This window comes from Cavia porcellus, unplaced genomic scaffold, assembly GCF_034190915.1.
Source record: "Cavia porcellus strain 051 isolate PalLab524CR breed Dunkin Hartley unplaced genomic scaffold, mCavPor4.1 scaffold_2, whole genome shotgun sequence".
Classification (NCBI taxonomy): Eukaryota; Metazoa; Chordata; class Mammalia; order Rodentia; family Caviidae; genus Cavia; species Cavia porcellus.
The window spans coordinates 92,491,834-92,509,158 of NW_026947485.1; the positions used below are offsets into that span (position 1 = coordinate 92,491,834).

General features: G+C 40.9%; 1 protein-coding gene across 3 annotated transcripts in view; it reads left to right on the forward strand.

Annotated features, from left to right (window-relative positions):
- The window catches only part of LOC134475224 (uncharacterized), a 43,683-nt gene that overhangs the window by 2,399 nt on the left and 23,959 nt on the right, over positions 1 to 17,325 (forward strand). The window contains exon 2 of one of the 3 annotated variants that reach the window (XM_063244841.1): positions 5,851 to 6,110. The exons of the other annotated variants lie outside the window; for them this stretch is intronic. The gene's annotated coding sequence lies outside the window, so the exon portion shown is untranslated. Of the gene's footprint in view, positions 1 to 5,850; positions 6,111 to 17,325 lie in introns of those variants that run through there. 3 annotated transcript variants of the gene reach the window in all.

A 17,325-nucleotide genomic window follows, 5' to 3' on the forward strand; every position in this document is an offset into this window, starting at 1 on the left:
AGAGGGGGCTGGGGATTTAGCTCAGCGGCATAAGCGCCTGTCTTGCAAGCAGGCAGTCGTGAGTTCGATCCCTGGTACCGATAAAAACGAAAAAGAAAAAACAAAAAAAAAACACAATAAGAGTTGATTCTGTAAACATAATGGGACATATTCTGTGCAAGTGATAGTGCTACAGGTACTACTGAATCTTCATCTTATACGTATAAGCAACTGTATACTAAAACACATAATGTCAATTTGCAGGGGAGATTTTAACTTGGAAAACTCAATACCTGGAGATCCTGACAAAGGAGTTGAGCCCCATTAAAGTATATGGAAGCCAGGTGCAGTAGTGGACACCTGTATTCCCAGCTACTCTAGAAATTGAAATTAGAGGGTCACAAGTTTGAGGCCAGCCTTCCTAATTTAGCGACTTAGTAAGACTGTTTCTCAAATAAAAAGAGCTCACTCAGTATGTAATTCAGTAGTCCAGTGCCCCTGGGTTGATTGGGGATAGGGATTAGTCAATAGGAACAGCAAAGCGGTTCCCAGGCCAAGATTCATGGCTAAAATGTATAGTTCTGGGGGCAGGGGAGGATGGTTTTGGCAACAAGAAGTAGGCATCTTGATAGCAAAAAAGGCGGATATGGGCCTTGTAGAACTATGTTGCTAAGGGTCTATACCAGTGATGGTGAACCTTTTAGAGCTTTCAAGGACACAAACAGCGCACTGTGGCATGTATGTCATAGGTTGGCCACCACGGATATGCCATGCTGGAGAACTGAAGCTTTGTCTTTGAGGCTGTGAGAAGCCATTCAGAGTTTCCAATTATTTTTTTTAATTGGACCTGGGTGTAGTACTGGATTAATTTCGTTGACCCATGCCTTGTCCAATGTGTTACTTTCCTAGTGTTGCTGTAAAAAAATAGCTACAAACAAAATGAATTTATGATCGTACAGTTCTTGGAGGTCAGAAGCACAAAATCACTGTAACCAGGTTAAAATCAAAGCGTTGGTAAGGCCAGTTCTTTTCTTAGTTTCTAAAGTCCTCATGTGTTCTTGGGCTATTGGCCTCTTCCTCCATCTTCAAAGACAGCAGAGTACCCAGGTGTGTGGTGGCACATGCCTATGATTCCAACACTCAGGAGGCTGAGGCAGGAGGATCACCACAAGTTCAAAGACAACTGAGCTACATAGTGAATTCAAGTCTAGCCTGGCCAAAATGAGACCCTGTCAAAAACAAAACAAAATAAAATGAAGATTAGCAGCATAGCTTCTTTCCCTCTAACCTCTGCTTCTGGTCTGTCTTTCTGACTGATCCTCATGGCTCTCTTTTTCACTTACAGGGATCTTTTATAATTAGTTTGGGTTGGAGTAATTTCTCCGATCTCAAGATCCTTAGTTGCATCTACAAAGTTTTTTTTATAGTGTACTTATTATAGTTTTTATAATAAGAACATTCACATGTTCTGGGAGTTAGGACATAGGCATCTTTGGTGAGTTTTATTCCTTTTATGTCACTCATCACCATCAACTCAGTGGCTTTTAATAATAACTGTGAACACTGCAAACAGGATAGCAGCTTGCATCTCCATCTATGTATGCCGTCCACACATACTGTACTGGTGTGGCTTTCCTCACAGTTGTAAAGGCTGGAAGTCCAAGATGAGGGGAACCATCTGTTTCGCCTCCAGTAAGGAACACTTCACCCCATGGATATAGTGAGCTGACTGAAGTGGATTAGAAAAGAATCCAAGGCAGTGGCACATACCTGTGATTCCAGCTACTTGCAGATCACAAGTTTGAGCCCAGCCTGGGCATTTTAGTGAGAAAAGGTTGAGGGAGGTGGCTTAGTGGTAAAGCACACCTGAGCTTGATCTCCAGTAACTCACATACACACAAAACAAAACAAAATCCTCCAAATTTTATTTCACTGAATGGTACCCAGTATAGTGATAGTTCAATAAGATCATGCTTAAGGAAGATTCCATGATTTAACTTTTTAATAAGAATAAAAATAATGTCCATGAGGGTGTCTAAACAGGGTCTTACTATGTTGTTCAGGCTGTCCTTGAACTTGAGAAACCCTCCTGCTTCAGCCCCTCCAGTGTCAGGATTACCGGCATGTGCCACCATGCCCAGCAGTTGTCCATTACTGATGTTTCATTAGGCTAAGAAATGTGCAAATACCAGTCCTAAAACTGTATCTCTTCTTTGTTAGCAGGCTCTCTAATAAGTTCTGATAAGGGGCCACTAGAGGGTTTTGGAAGGCAGAAAAAGAAAAGTAGGGCCTTATTCCTTTCTGTTTTCTTGTTGATCTCCTGAGGCAACAGGTGGTTTCAATTTCTTGCTTCTTTCTGCAGTCCCAGCACAAGCTGCTGGTGCCCTCTCTAAATGCCTGAGGTCCAGCTCCATGAGACCCTGTCCCAAGCTCCTGAGGTAGCAGCCGCCCAGGGAGCCTCTCCTCACAACTTCCAGGTTTTTGTGACAGGTTGTTCCACCAGCAATCTCTGGTGAATCATGCTTCCTGGTGTCCGTGCTCACCTGTAGTCCCCTGCTCAGTGACTCAGCTAGGCCAGGGAACCTGCTTCAGCCCCATCAGCAACTGGGGCAGCAAATGCAGCAACTGTGCACTGCCAGGTTTTCTTAGTTAGTTGCCACCTCCACCTGAGAAAGCCATTGAGCTTCCTGCAGGATGAAAGAAAAAGAAAGAGGCCAAACCAACCGGATGTCCCAGCTGGCCTTCCAACAGACAAGCGCAGCAGACTTGAAGCCCAGGGAGCCTGCTGTCAGACTGGGAAGGCTGTAGGCTTGGAGGAGACTTGCTATATGGGAGTAGATGATGCCACCAATCCTGATAATCCCAACCTCTTTTGTCCCCCAAGGGAATGGTGGCTGCTTTCTGCAATTTTATTTGTAAATTCCAAATACCCTCTTGGCTTTTTCAGTCCTCTAGTGTGTAGTGACTTCCCCATTCTCTCTGTAAAATCAGGAACTGACATGTCTGCCTCCCTCCCTGGGGCCCAGCAGATAGCAGTATTATTAACACCATGATCAAGATGAGAAAAGAGTTGTGTATGGTGACCCATGCCTGCAATCCCAACACTCGAGAGGCAGAGACAGGAGGATTGCCATAAGTTTGAGGTCAGTCTGGGTTATGTAAGGGAGTTCAAAGCCAGCTTCCACTGCATAGTGAGAACCTGTCTCAAAAGAAAGAAAGAGAGAACCCCAAGGCTCAGTGAGATGAAGAAGTATGCCAAAGTCACTGCTCCAGAGTGGCCCCAACAAACCCTAGAGCCCATACCATGCTCCATATCAACCCTAAGAATCTACAGCAACTGATAATGTGTCACAGATTACTATTACGATGGCAATTACTGTGTTCTATGCGCTGAAGGCTACACTCGTTAGCCAGCAGAGGGAGCTCTATCCCTAAGGGGCCCCAACCTTCTGCTGACCCAGCAGAAAAGATGAGGCAATACCTGGCTGGTTGGAAAGATGAAGGGTTTGAGCAAGCATATCGTCCTAGGAGATAGCTAATTCCACGAGAGGAAAGAGAAGGCAGCAGGGTCCCATTTATTAGGTCCCAGGAAATGTGCCATATTAATTTTTTTTCGTTTGTTTGCTTTGAGAAAGGATCTCACTATGTAGTTCAGGCTGAACTTGAGCATGCTAAGTAGCCCAGGTTGGCCTCAAAGTCAGAGTGATCCTCCTGCCTCAGTCTCCTGGGTGCTGGGATTACAGGTGTGCACCATCACACTTGGCCATGTATTAATTTTAAAGCAAGAAACTAAAGCCACCTTGTGAGCAGCAGGTTGTCTTCCCTCCCAGAGAGGGAAGTCAGAGTCTTTTTCTGCTCTCTTCCCATTCCATGTCTTCTTCTATCCTAAGACTGCAGGGAATTGCCTGGGGATAGACTGAGTTAAAAGAACCTGAGTCTGGGTGCTGCTCTCAGTCCTAATCCCAGGCAGGACGACAGAGGACAGGCTTGCTTACTCTCTGGAGATACTGGACCACACTGCTTCGCCTCCTTTCCCTTCCTCACTCCGACCTGCCAATTCTGCATTTGGCTCTAGGGACTGTCTTGCCCTTTTAGGACATTTTTCCTGATGAGATGGGTCTGTCTGAAATGGATTTCTCTTCCTCTATCACAGTAACAAAATCAGAGACTCTAGTCTCAGCACTGTGGATTGAATAAGCATGAGATCTTGGATCATACAAGACCTCACAGCCCAATCAATTTTAGGCAAAAAGGGGACCTGCTGGTCCAGCCTGCACCAGGGTTTGAAGGCAACAACCGACTACTAACCTGCCCTGGCCTTCTTAGCTCCTACACCTGCTGTGGAGCAAAGCCTAGAGAGAATGGATAGACCAGATGTAGAATTTGGATAGTTTTGATCCCCTCATGACAGCATTTAAAAACAAATCTAGTACGTAACTTACAGTAAAGAATGTATATAACAAATGTCAAGAATATGAAAACAGATTTTTTTGTTGTTGTTGTTGAGACAGGTTCTCGCCTTGAAGTCCAGGCTGGCCTTTAGCTCATTTTGTAGCTCAGGCTACCCTTGAATTCATAGCAATTCTGTCTCAGCCTCCTGAGTGCTAGGATTATAGGTGTGTACCACTTAGCATAAAATGGATTCTTAGAAATTTAGGAATGAATGTGATGGGGCTGGGGATTTAGCTCAGTGGCATAAAGTGCCTACCTAACCAGTGTGAGGTCATGATTTTGATACCTGGTATCAAAAAAAAAGGATGGATGTGTCACCACATATGAATTCTTATCTCTAGGTATGTCCTCTCATTTGTTTTCCCTCCTAAACATACTAGGCTGAATTTGTAGTTCTCTCTTATTTATAATACTAATTTAATCTGTGGCACTGAAGAAAACAACTTTAAAGAGGACTTTACTTGTGAGTGGTGTACACAGGCCAATTCAGTTGCTCTTCATGTGGAATTGGACATTGAAGAGACTTCAGAAGAATCATTGTTAGATTATTTGGTTATATCCTGTTATAAGTGACCGTGGGCATTCTTAAAAGTAATAATAAAATTGGGCATGGTGGCGCACGCTCGTAATCCCAGCCCTGGAGAGGTTGAGGCAGGAGGATCACTATGAGTTTGAGACCAGCCTGAGTTCAAGGCCAGCCTGAACTCAGAGAAACTTTGTCTCAAAAAAAAATAATAGAAAAATAAGGGCTGAGGACATAGCTCAGAGATAAAGTACTTGCCTCGCTTGTGCAAGGCTCTAAATTTATTTCCAAATATTGCAAAAAATAAATAAAACAAAGTAGTAATTTATTACAACTGTTTTATCCTTGTATATGGACAGTTTTTAAAAGTTCAGGCCCTCTGGGCTGGGCATGTAGCTTTCCAGTGATGGAAAGCTTACCTACCATGTGTGAGTTTCTGGGCTCAGTCTCAATACTGACTGACTGAATGAATGGATAAAATTCAGGCTGGGATTTGGAGTGGTTGTTTCCTCACTATTAGATTAAGGTTAGATATTTTTCCTAGGAATGCTGTGTAAGGGTTGTTGTGTCCTCAATAAGTTATTCAGGAACTACCTGGAGTTGAACCGTGGCAACACTGGTAATGTTAAGTGTGATCATTTGGTTAGAACTGTGTTCACCAGATTAGAAAGATACTTTTTACCCTTTCAAATAATAAGAAAGAGGGAGCTGTGAATTTTTTTTTTTTAACTGTTAAAACTCTTTAATATACTTTGTATCAGTGTGACTGGTTCATTTCGGTTGCTAAGCCTGGGAGCAGGGCTGCTTCAGTTTCTCTGCCTCCCCCTGCCTGTGACAACCAAGGTGCAATGAACTTGAAACTTTACGTTACTTTTTATCTTTCTTTGTCTTTATAGATTCAACATCCTTCCACCTGAATACTAACAGAAAATCCTTGATTTCCTCAATTTTTCAAGGCATGGCAACAGGGTACTCAGAGGGTGCAGACCTCTACAGGCAGTGGGGAGAACCAAAGACAAAGAAAAAGAAGGGATGTGATCTCCTGAGTTCATCACAGTAAACTTTTCCCCACATTATCTTGCTTCTGTTTATTGGTGGTTCTTGCCTGAATCAATCATGATGCCATTAGTTATAAAAGTTTCTCTTTTTTCACCAACCCTCCTGTTTCTTGGTATTTGATTTGAAATACTAGCCTAGTCAATGATCATAAGGCAATCAAAAGTGTATTTATTTCTACTTGACAAGGAATTTGAAACCAGGCTTTAATGCAAGTGATTTACCATTGAGCTGGGTTGAACTGCCCTTTTAAAAATGTTTTGAGTCTGAGGCAGGGAGATCGCCATGAGCTTGAGGCCAACCTGGGGTACATAAGTGAGTTCAAGACCCGGGAGACCCTGTCTCAAACAAATGAACAACAAGTTTTATATTTTGAAATAGGCTCTCACTAGGTTGTCCATGCTGGCCTTGAATTGGTTTTATGGCGGCGTGGGTGGGAGCAGAATGGGTTCTTTTCTCTATTGTTTTGTTTTTGAGACCAAGTCTTGCTTTGAAGCTCTGGCTGACCTCAAATTTTTGTGATTCTTTCACCTCAGCTTCTTGGGTGCTGGGATTACAGACCTGCACCCCAACACCCAGCTGGCCTGGAGTGTGTGATCCTTCTAGCTCAGCCTCCAGAGTCACCGGGATTATAGGTCTGTGTCACTGTGCCTGGCTAAAATCTTACTTTTAAATTTTACTTTCATTCATTATTTTCTCTCAGAGTTTTACTTATTTCATTTTTTACAAGTAGAAATTTTATTGAGAGAGACCTGGAAAGTGGATTGCCAACAAGCCCACTTTTCAAAGAAAGTTTTATAGAGCAAAATATCAAGATGGGTAGAAGGTGGGACCAAACTTTGATCAACCAATAAGACTACAGGTATAGCTGCTTATAATATTGATCGAGTGGGAAAGCAAGTCACATAGTGAGTATGCACAGAAAGTACAAGAACCTATCCTGGAAGGGTTGGGTCAGGAGGTCCTGGTCACCGAGCCAGGTGAGTGATGCCTATTTAGACTATCAATCATTATTGTTTATTCCTCAGCAAGCCATGGAGGGCTGGTCACTCTTATCTTTTTATTTTTTATGTATTTTGGTACCGGGAATTGAACTGATGACCTCACACTTGCCAGGCAGGTACTTTGGCTGCTGAGCTGAATCCCTGGCCTAGTCAATCTATCTTTATCTTGAGTCGTCGATTTCAATAGATGTGTCTCCAGGCACATTTGTAATGTGTGCTTATCTTCTTCACTGACTCCTTCAGGGCTCTAGCTCTTCTGATTGCCTATAATATTTCTACCGAACTTAGCTGTCTATAATACCACACCTGTAATTCTACCACTCTGGGAGGCTAAGATAGGAGCCCAGCCTGGGCAAGTTAGTCTTGTCTCATAATGAAAAGTGGAAAAAAATTAAAGTGCTGGGCTTGTAGCTCAGTGTGAAGGCCCCACGTCGAATCCTCAGTACAATCAATCTTGTTTTAGTTGACAGATGTTAGATAGTTGTGTCCCTTGAAGTAAAAGAATAAATTCTAGGACTTCTGGGAGAACATGGTAGATAGATAACAGCAGCTATGGAGGCTCTCTAAGATAGCCAGCTTAGAATCCAGGAATGGTGTGGTGGAGGAGTCCTAAGCAAGGGGAGATATACCCTGCTGACCCAGGAATGAACTAAGCTGAGAGAAACCAACTGGAAATGCAATCCTGGTGCTATAACCGGAACAGATAAAATCTCAGTGCGGAAGCTGGAACCTGCGTCTCTGGAAACCGCAATTTGAATTTCCTGCCACTGCTGCTGCATCTGAATCAGCACCGGCAGAGACAGAACGCAAAAGCTCTGAGAGCAGGAATCGGCGAATGGAGTTGAGAGCGGGACTGGCGGGAGCCCTGCATCGACCTGCAGTGAGTGAGAGGAACGGGGACCCCTCCGTTGATAAGGAGGCTCCAACAGAGGACATTCTGGGACTGAGCAGATTAGCCAGAACAGGACACTGCAGTGACTTTAGTCACATATTCCCCTCTTAAGTGGTATTGGTGGGGAGTGATTGGCCTGGGTGACGCCATGGACTAAGACCCAATAGGCTAGCCCAAACCAGGTCCCAGCACCTGGCGGTACACCCTAGCAGTGAAGCCTTTAGTAGGTTGACCAGGAGGGGCGGGCCCAGCAGAGGCTGCCCAGGTCTGTGTCTCCATAGTACACTGCAGTGGGCAGGAACACCTAGCCAGTGGATTCAAACAAACTGTAACTGACAAAGAAAAGAAACTGGGCCTCCTATATACGCTTGTATGGAAGGAACAAAAAGTATGGGAAAAGCGAGCAACAAGAAAGGGTCCTCAGTCCCCAATCCTGAAAACACTTATCCAGGAAAGGGTAATGCAAAGGAGAATGAGGACAGAAAACATGCAATATCAGACACGGCACCAATAGGCATAAAGCAATAACTCTGGAGCCTCATAGACGAGTTCAAAAGTGAAGTATTTAATGAAGTTAAGCAAGATATAAATAGAATAGAGAAATGTTAAGCACCTCCCAAGAAAAAACAGATGGTGGAAGGAAGAACAGAAAAAAAGGGGAGAATTGTTTGATGGAAAAAATAGAGAAAACATAAAATACGTGAAGCAGGTTCAAAGAGATTACCAGGAAACTAAAAACTCTGTTGAAAGCTGGCATAACAGCTTGAAAGAAACTAAGGATAGATTATCTGAACTGGAGGACAGATTTGTAATGTAGGAGCATGAAATGAAAAACTTCTTAAAAATAACAAGGAAACAAACAGCAATAATACAAAGGCTAGAAGATGATAAGAGGACCTATAACTTAAGAATTAAGAATGTAAAAGAAGGGGCTGGGGATTTAGCTCAGCGGCATAAGCACCTGCCTTGCAAGCAGACAGTCATGAGTTCGATCCCTGGTACTGATAAAAAGGAAAAAGACAAAAAAAAAGAATGTAAAACAAATGAACTACAAAGGCTATTCACAGAAATAATCCAGGAGAATTTCCTGAATTTAGCAAAAGGTAAAGATACTCAGATATATGAGGCATACAGGACCCCAGCCACCTACAACCCAAACAGAACTACACCCAAGCATATAATAATCAAAATTCCAGAAATCCAATATAAGAACAGAATATTAAAAGCCATCAGAGACAAGAAACAGATCACTTACAAGGGAACACCCATCAGAATTATAGCAGCCTTCTTGGCACAAACCATCAAATCATGAAGAGCATGGGGGGAAATAATTCAAGCTTTGAAAGATAATAACCTCCAGCCAAGATTGATATATCCTGCACAACTGTCCCTAGAAATTGATGGAAAAACAAGGTACTTCCAGGATAAAGAGGAACTAGGGGAATTTGCAACCACCAATTCAACTCTACAGGGAATACTGCAGGACATTCTAAAAAAGAAAAATTCCAAGATTCCAGAAACAGTGGCAGAGAAGCCACAATGAATGGAGCAGAAAGCGAAATGAAGAAGGCAAACTGACAACTAATGACAGAAAAAGAGCTCAACAGAAATGAGGCAGAGAAGGTTGAATGGTAGAAACAACTATTTTGGAGAAAAGACATCATAATAGCTAGTGCTGATTTAATAGCATCTTGTTTTGAAGTTTCATCAAGCTTTTGTTCTTCTGTCTCCATCAATCTTAACATGTTGTATCTTATTGGAATTTATTATATGTGATAATATAAACAAAAACTTTTATAGACAAGAAGATTATACAGAAACCTTGTTCATTTTCTGTTAGTTGATTCTAAATACCCTGTAATATTGTCATTCTCTTGAATGGTTTTACATTGTCTTGATATGTTTGATGCTACAGTATACGAAGTTATACTTAAATATTTCAAGGAAAGAGACACTATGGTAACTACTTTTATGTTGGGATATCTTGTGGTGAAACACTATTTTTTCTTAAATGGTTATGTTTTGACCTGTGCTGTTTTGTTGTTATGTCTTCTTTTATCTCAATCTCCTTTTTTTTATTATTTACTTTTTTATTTTTATCTTTTTAATTAAGGGAAAAATAAATAAAAAATAGCAGGATATATTATAGTAACCCACATTGATTTCCTATTAACTTGATTTAAAACCTTGTATTGCTCTCATCATCTTGTTTTGACTGATTTTCCTCTATTCTGTTTTGCTTGATAGTACCAAGTTCGAGAGTATAGGCAACAACTGTGAAGATTCATTATGACGCCCATTCTGGTTTGACTATTATCTTCTTTTGAAGTCCTGTAATGTCGCCAGTGTTTTGATTTTATTGGTTTTGTTCTTTACTGTTTTGTTCAATTTTATTATAACTGATGATATATGCAATTCTTTTTAAGATAGCAAGAGGCATTATGGTAACCATTGTTGATCACCTTGTATTTTGTTTTTACATTATGTATTATGTCCATCCTTTTGATTTGACTGACTCTGTTTTGTTATATCACATTTGGTTTTATTCTCTTCAAAAAAAAGTAATAAGAACTGTGGGAATAATAAAATCCAAAATGTGTAATTGTCATTGTACAAAAGAGAGGAAAAGAAAGTGCTCCAAAGGATATAACTGCATGTATATTTAAGTATATAAGATAGATAACCATTTTACTGTTTTGTTGGATCATTGAACAGAACTATTTGCAGTCTCACTGTTTGAATGTCCACTTTATATGCTTTAATTTTGTAACTTGAACAACTATTTCTAAGATGACAATATGTAATCTATTAACTAGCGATTTCCTACTGTTTATTTTTTCTGAAATTCTGTATAACTTGTACCCTTTTTCTGTTTTTTTGACTCCTTAAATAAAAGAAAAGAATAAATTCTAAGGAACAATGGAGTTTAAGAGTAGGAAGATAGGTGGAGGAGAAGGAATGTTTCCTGATAGACAGGAGGGGTCCCAAATGGGCTGCAGTATCTCAGTATTTTAAAATCCTAGGCTACTCTTTTTCTTCTGGGTAGTTTCTTCTGTTGGTTTGTTAGCCTCTTTTAAGTGATCTGACTTTTCTCAAGAGATGAAAGGCTAGATTTGAAATGGAATCTAAAGTGTAAAAGTGAAAATATAAAAAATATACATTTATCTTTGCAAATTCAAAAGATAGATTAGACAGCTGTGATGCCACCCACCGTAATCTCAGCACTCTGGAGGCTGAGCCAGAGGAGGGTGGCTGACAGTTTGAAACCAGTGTGGGTTACGTGGTGAGACCCTGTCTCAAAACAACAAAAATAAGAAAAATCAAAGGTTGGGGCTGGGGATTTAGCTCAGCAGCATAAGCGCCTGCCTTGCAAGCAGGCAGTCATGAGTTCGATCCCTGGTACCGATAAAAACCAAAAAGAAAAAGAAAAATCAAAGGTTTTCTAAATTGGACCCAAATTGGACAAATTGAACAAAATATTGGACAAAAATATCGAGAAAATGAATGAATAGAAAGACCTGAGGAAATAGTCTTGCCTGCAGCACAGAGGGAAAGAAGAAGGGGAATAACAAAAAACAAAACAAAACAGAACAAAACAAAAGAGCAAGCGGCAGTATGGCTGAAGAGGTGAAGAGGTGTTCAGAATTTTCCAGAATGTGGAAGACTGAATTTTTAGAGATAGGCATATTCATTTGCTAGTACTTTCTAACAGAGTATTCTAGAGGAAATGGCTTTTAAAACGATGTTTTTTTTCACAATTCTAGAGGCTAGAAGTCTGAGGTTAAGGTGCCAGCAGGGTTGGTTTCTCCTAAAGGTCTTCTTAACTTGCTGGTAGCTGTTTTCCTCATGTTCCTGCATGGTCTTCCCTGTGTGTACTTGTGTCCTAATCCCCTCGTTGTAAAAAACACCAGTCAGATTGGGTTAGGACTCACTCTACTAACCTTGTTTAACTTAGCTTCCTCTTTAAAGACTACATCTCCACATGTAGCCACGTTGTGAGGTACTGGGCTTTAGGACTGCAGTGTATGAATCTGTGGGGAGACACAGTTCAGCCTGTAATGATAGTGTTCCCAGGTAGCCTGCTTCCCAAAGTGGCTTGCCAACTACACATTATCAGGTTCTGGGGCTCCTCTTGGATTTAGATTCCAGGTTCTTGGCTCAAGCAAAGATTGAACAAATGATCAAAAAGGAGTCACAAAGTTTATTTAAGAAAGTGGAAGTGAGGAGTGGGCAAGAAACGGACTCTGCAGGGCAAGGCTGGATCAAGTTAAAAAGGAAAAAGCAGTTTAAAAAACACCTTGGAGAAAGCAGGGAGGGCTGCGTTGAGGAAAGCCATGGTGGCAAGCTCTTCTTGGCCTCTGTGTCCTTTCATACTGTCCGAACTTCAAGAAAACCAACAAGAATTTTTTACATACAGGTCCTGAGAGGCAGTGCTGGTATCCTGCACCGTGGGCTGATGTCAGGTCTAGGAAGCCTATTGAAAACCTGTTTGAGCCCCGAGATGTCCAAGTGCAGGGCTTTTGGGAGCTGTTCTATATGGGTGTCCTGGGATCTTTGTAATTAACAGGTCACACCTACTTCCCCAGCCAGTTTTGCTACGCCCTACTCTCATATCTCATTAGGAGTCACAATAGATATTAAATATAATAGAAAGAAATCTATACCTCAATACAATATAATGAAATTACTGGCCAAGCATGGTGACACCCTCCTGTAATCCCAATGCTCAGGAGGCTGAGGCAGGAGGATCTCTGTGAGTCTGAGGTCAGCTGGGCTACATCATGAATTCAAGTCTGGTCTGAACTGCATAGTGAGATCTTATCTCAAAAAAAAAAGACAGAAATCGTTGAACAACAGTGACAAAGAGAAGGTTTTAAAAGACTTAAAGAAATTCCACACCCCTGGCAACAGTTAAATGGCTCTTACTACCTATATATCTCAAATGCTCACACTGGTATTTGGGATTTGAATCTGTGCCACAGCTTCATTCTGCCTTTTCTGGTGTGTTAGATGGGCTGCATCCCCAAACCCAGCCTCTAAAAAGCTGTCCCATTTCAGCCCTCATCATCTGTTCTCCAAGAGGTTTTGTCCAGAGGTTTTCCTTCTTGGTAGAGCTCTTGCTTACTCTGAAGCCTGTGATATGTGTGACCTTCTATTCACCAGTGGCAGAGGGCTGCTGGCCAAGGATGTTGGGTAGAATCAGACTTTAAATGTCTTGTGCATAGACTAAACGGTAAGCATCCATTTTGGTTTCAGCACATCTTTAAAAAACAGATGTAGGACTGTGGGAAGGTCAGAGATGACATGCTTGCCTGGTGTGCACAAGGTCCTGGGTCCCATCCCCAGTACTGCAGCAGGTAGTGTCAGTGCGGGAGGTGGGGTCACACTGGTTTCCATAGTGGTTGCACCAGTTTACACTCCTGACACTGGAAGAGGGTTCCTTTTTCCCCACAGCACCATCAGCATTTGTGATTGTTGATTTCTATATATAGACATTAAGTATATTAATATATATATGTATTTTTTATTTAATTTTGAAGGCTTTTAGAAGATTTTCTCATTTTCCAGAGTCCTAACTCCTTAGTGAAGTTTACAAGTTCTTTTTTTGTTGTTGTTTTTGGTTGATTTCTTGTTGATAGCCATTCTTTCTGGAATGACATGGAATCTCAGCGTTGTTTTAATTTCAAGGTTGGGGATTTAGCTCAGTGGCATAAGCACCTGTCTGGCAAGCATGAGATTGTGAGTTTGATCCCTGGTACCAAAAAAAAAAAAAAAAAAGTTAATTTGCATCTCTCAAGTGACCAATGATGTTGAATATTTTTTCCATATATTTATTTGATGTTGCTACTTCTTGCTTTGAGAAGTGTCTCTTCATTTTAGATGCATATATTTGTGTTGGGTCTTTAAGTTTGCGGGGGTCTGATTACTATTTTTTTTTTTAGTTCTTTATATATTCTAGGTATTATCCTTTTGTCTGAGGAACAGTTGACAAAAATTTTTGTTGGGTTGGTGGTTTATTTTGCTGTGCAAAAGATTTTTAATAAGATGAGACCCAAGTTGTTGACTTTGTGCTATTTCCTGCGTGATCAGAGTTTTGCTCATAAAGTCTATTCCTACAGCAATGTCTTCAAGAGTTCTACCTATTCTATTTTCTAGCAGATTTAGTGTTTCTGTTTTAATGTTTAGATGTTTGATCCATTTTGATTTTAGTTTAATGCATAGTGAGACATATGGGTCCAGTTTTAATCTATGACGTGGAAAGCCAGTTTTCTTTTTCTTTCTTTCTTTTTTTGTTTTTGTTTTGTTTTGTTTTGTTTTGTTTTTGAGACAGGGTCTCACTATGCAGTTCAAGCTGGCCTTGAGCTCACTTTGTAGCCCAGGCTGGTCTCGAACTTGCAATGATCCTCCCACCGCAGCCTCCCAAATGCTGGGATTACAGGTGTGAGCTACCACACCAAGCTCGGAAAGCCAGTTTTCTAAATGCCACTTATTAAAGAGGTTATATTTCTTCCAGTAAAGGTATTTGGCTCCTTTGTCAGAGCTTTGTCAAAGTGGCTGAGTATGTTTGGAGTTGTTTCTGAATCTTCTAGTCTGTTCCATTGAGCCTTGAGTTTGATATTGTTTGTTTTTGCCAGTATCATACTGTTTTTATCACAATGGCTTTATAGTATAATTCCAAGCCAGGGATTGTGACGACCCCTGCCTTGCCTTTTTTTTTTTTTTTTTTTGCCAAGATGTGTTTTTGCTACTCTAGGTCTCTTCTGGTTCCAAATAAATTTTAAGATGGTTTTCTCTGTGAAATATACTATTGATATTTTGATCAGGATTCCATTAAATCGGTATAACAATTTTGAAAGTGTGAGCATTTTCACTATGTTGGTTCTTCCTACCTAAGAATAAGAAGTATCTTTCCATTTTCTGAAATCCTCTTTGATCTCCTTGTTCAATTCATCTTTGTACTATTTTCCTAGGGCCCATTGCACTAATTTCTTCTCTGATATGTATAATTTTCTCCTTTGTCTGAGCTTTGGGCTTCATTTGCTCCTTGTTTTCTAGAAATCTGAGATTCAACATTAGGTTGCTTATTTTAGCTCACTCTGTTTTTCTGATATGAGAATTCACTGCTATAAATATCTTCATATGACTTTCATTATGTCCTGTAAGTTCTAGTATATTGTATTGGCATTATTGTTTAATTATAGAAACTGTCTAATTTCTTCTTTCATTTCATATGTGTTATTTAATTTCCACATGTTTACGAAGTTCTTGTGTTTCCTTTTGCCATTGATTTCCAGTTTTATTGCACTGTGGTTTGATAATATACGTGGGATAATTTCAGTTCCTTTGTGTTTACTTAAGTATGTTCTATGACCTAGTGTGTAGTATATTTTGTAGAATGTCCCATAAACAGCTGAGAAGAATGTGTATTGTGATGTGGGGTGGAACTCTCTCTAGATACCTACTCAGTCCATTTGTGGTAAAGTTTGGTTCAGTTCTGACATTTGTTTGCTGATATGTTGTCAAGTTAGTCTGTCTATTTGTGATAATGAGGTATTAAGGTCTCCCATTCCAATTGTATTAGTGCTTATTTGATTTTTTTCATGTCTGTTAATATTTGTTTTATATAGGGGGTATAATGGTATTTGGTGCACATGTATTTATGATTGTTATCTCTTCCTCACAAATTATTCCCTTTATAAAGATGTAGTGACTGTCTTCATGTCTCTTAATTAGTCTTGGCTTGAAATCTATTTTCTCTGCAAATAGTAGAGCTACCCCTGCTTTTTTCTGGGTTCTTGTCCCCATTGTTTTCCATCTTTTGACTTTCAGTCTATGAATTTCTTTTTAAATTAAATATATTTCTTGTATGGAGCATATTGTTAGATCTTTCTTCTTCTTCTTCTTCTTCTTCTTCTTCTTCTTCTTCTTCTTCTTCTTCTTCTTCTTCTTCCTCCTCCTCCTCCTCCTCCTCCTCCTCCTCCTCCTCTTGATCATCATCTTCTTTCATCTTTTTTGGTACAGGGTCTTGCTATGCAGTTCAGGCTGGCCTTGAGATCACTTTGTAATGCAAACTGGTCTTGAACTTGCAAACATTCTCCTGCCTCAGCCTCTCAATTGCTGGGACTACCTTTGGGCACTGCAGCACCTGGCCAGATCTTGCTTCTTGATCCATTCTGCCATTTGATTTCTTTTGATTGGCGAATAGAGACTGTTTACATTGGTGGTTATAGTTAATATGCATTGACCTTTTGATTGGTGAATTGAGACTGTTTACATTGGTAGTTATAGTTAATATATATTGACTTATCTTTGCCATGTTATTTTCCTAGTGCGGCTCCATTTTTTCCCCACCTCTGTTACAGCTGATATACTGCATCAACTTGAGAAGTTTAGAAGTTTAACTAAGTGATTCAGCAGGGGCCAGGGTCCTCACTTTGTGAACATCCTGAGCCTGTGAGAGAGGAGGGCACAGAGATTGTATGCCCACTACACTGTCCTGAGGTGGGAGGGGAGAGGCAGCCTTCTTACAGTGTAAGGGAGGAGAAGACGCTTGCTCTACCTCCATTTTTGCTTTTGCTGCTTTTTCTGTCTTCTGCTGCCTGGAAGTGTAGTCCCTGTGCCATGCCACCCAGCTTTAGAGCCACCTGATTATAGACTGAAAACTCCACAAACTGTGAGATAAATAAACCTTTCTTTCCTTAATTTTGGGTATTTTGTCTTAGCAATGGGAGAAAAGTAACCAAGATACCTTGCCTGGTGGATTCATTCTGTTGAGGAATTGTAGTCCTCAGTATCTTTTTCTAGAATGTCCTTCAGGACATTTTGGAGTGCTGATTTGGTGGTCAAGAATCTCTTCAGGTGTAATCTGTCACAGAAATATCTTATTTCTCTATCAATTTCAAAGCTAGACTTATAGCTCTTTCACTCTAGGGTAGAGGTAGTTTTCTTTTAGGATTTAAAATACTTCATTTTCCTTTCCTCTATGTGCCCAGGGCAGACAGAGGGAATCAAAAGATTTGGCTCTGCTTACTGGGCACTACCACCTTTCTTCTGTGTGCCTAATGTAGGTTGAGGGAGACAGACAGATCACCTCTCCCTGCTGTGTGCCACCACCAAAAGACTGCATCCTGCAGGCAGCCAGCATGGGAAGAGAGAGCCAGCAGATTTGCCTTCACCCTCAGGGAGCTGCCACTAGAAGGCTCCTTCCTGCAGGCAGCCAGCAGGAGCAGGGACACACAGCCAAGTAAGCCCTGTGCATCTGTAGGCCACCACTGGAGGCTGTTGGTTCCCTCAGGCAGCCATCACCCACCAGGAGAACCAGACAAACACACTCCTATGTGTCTGCCACCATTGTGGGAGTTACAGTGTAGACACACAGGCTGATAGAAGCAGCCCCACCTCCATGCAGCCCTGATGAT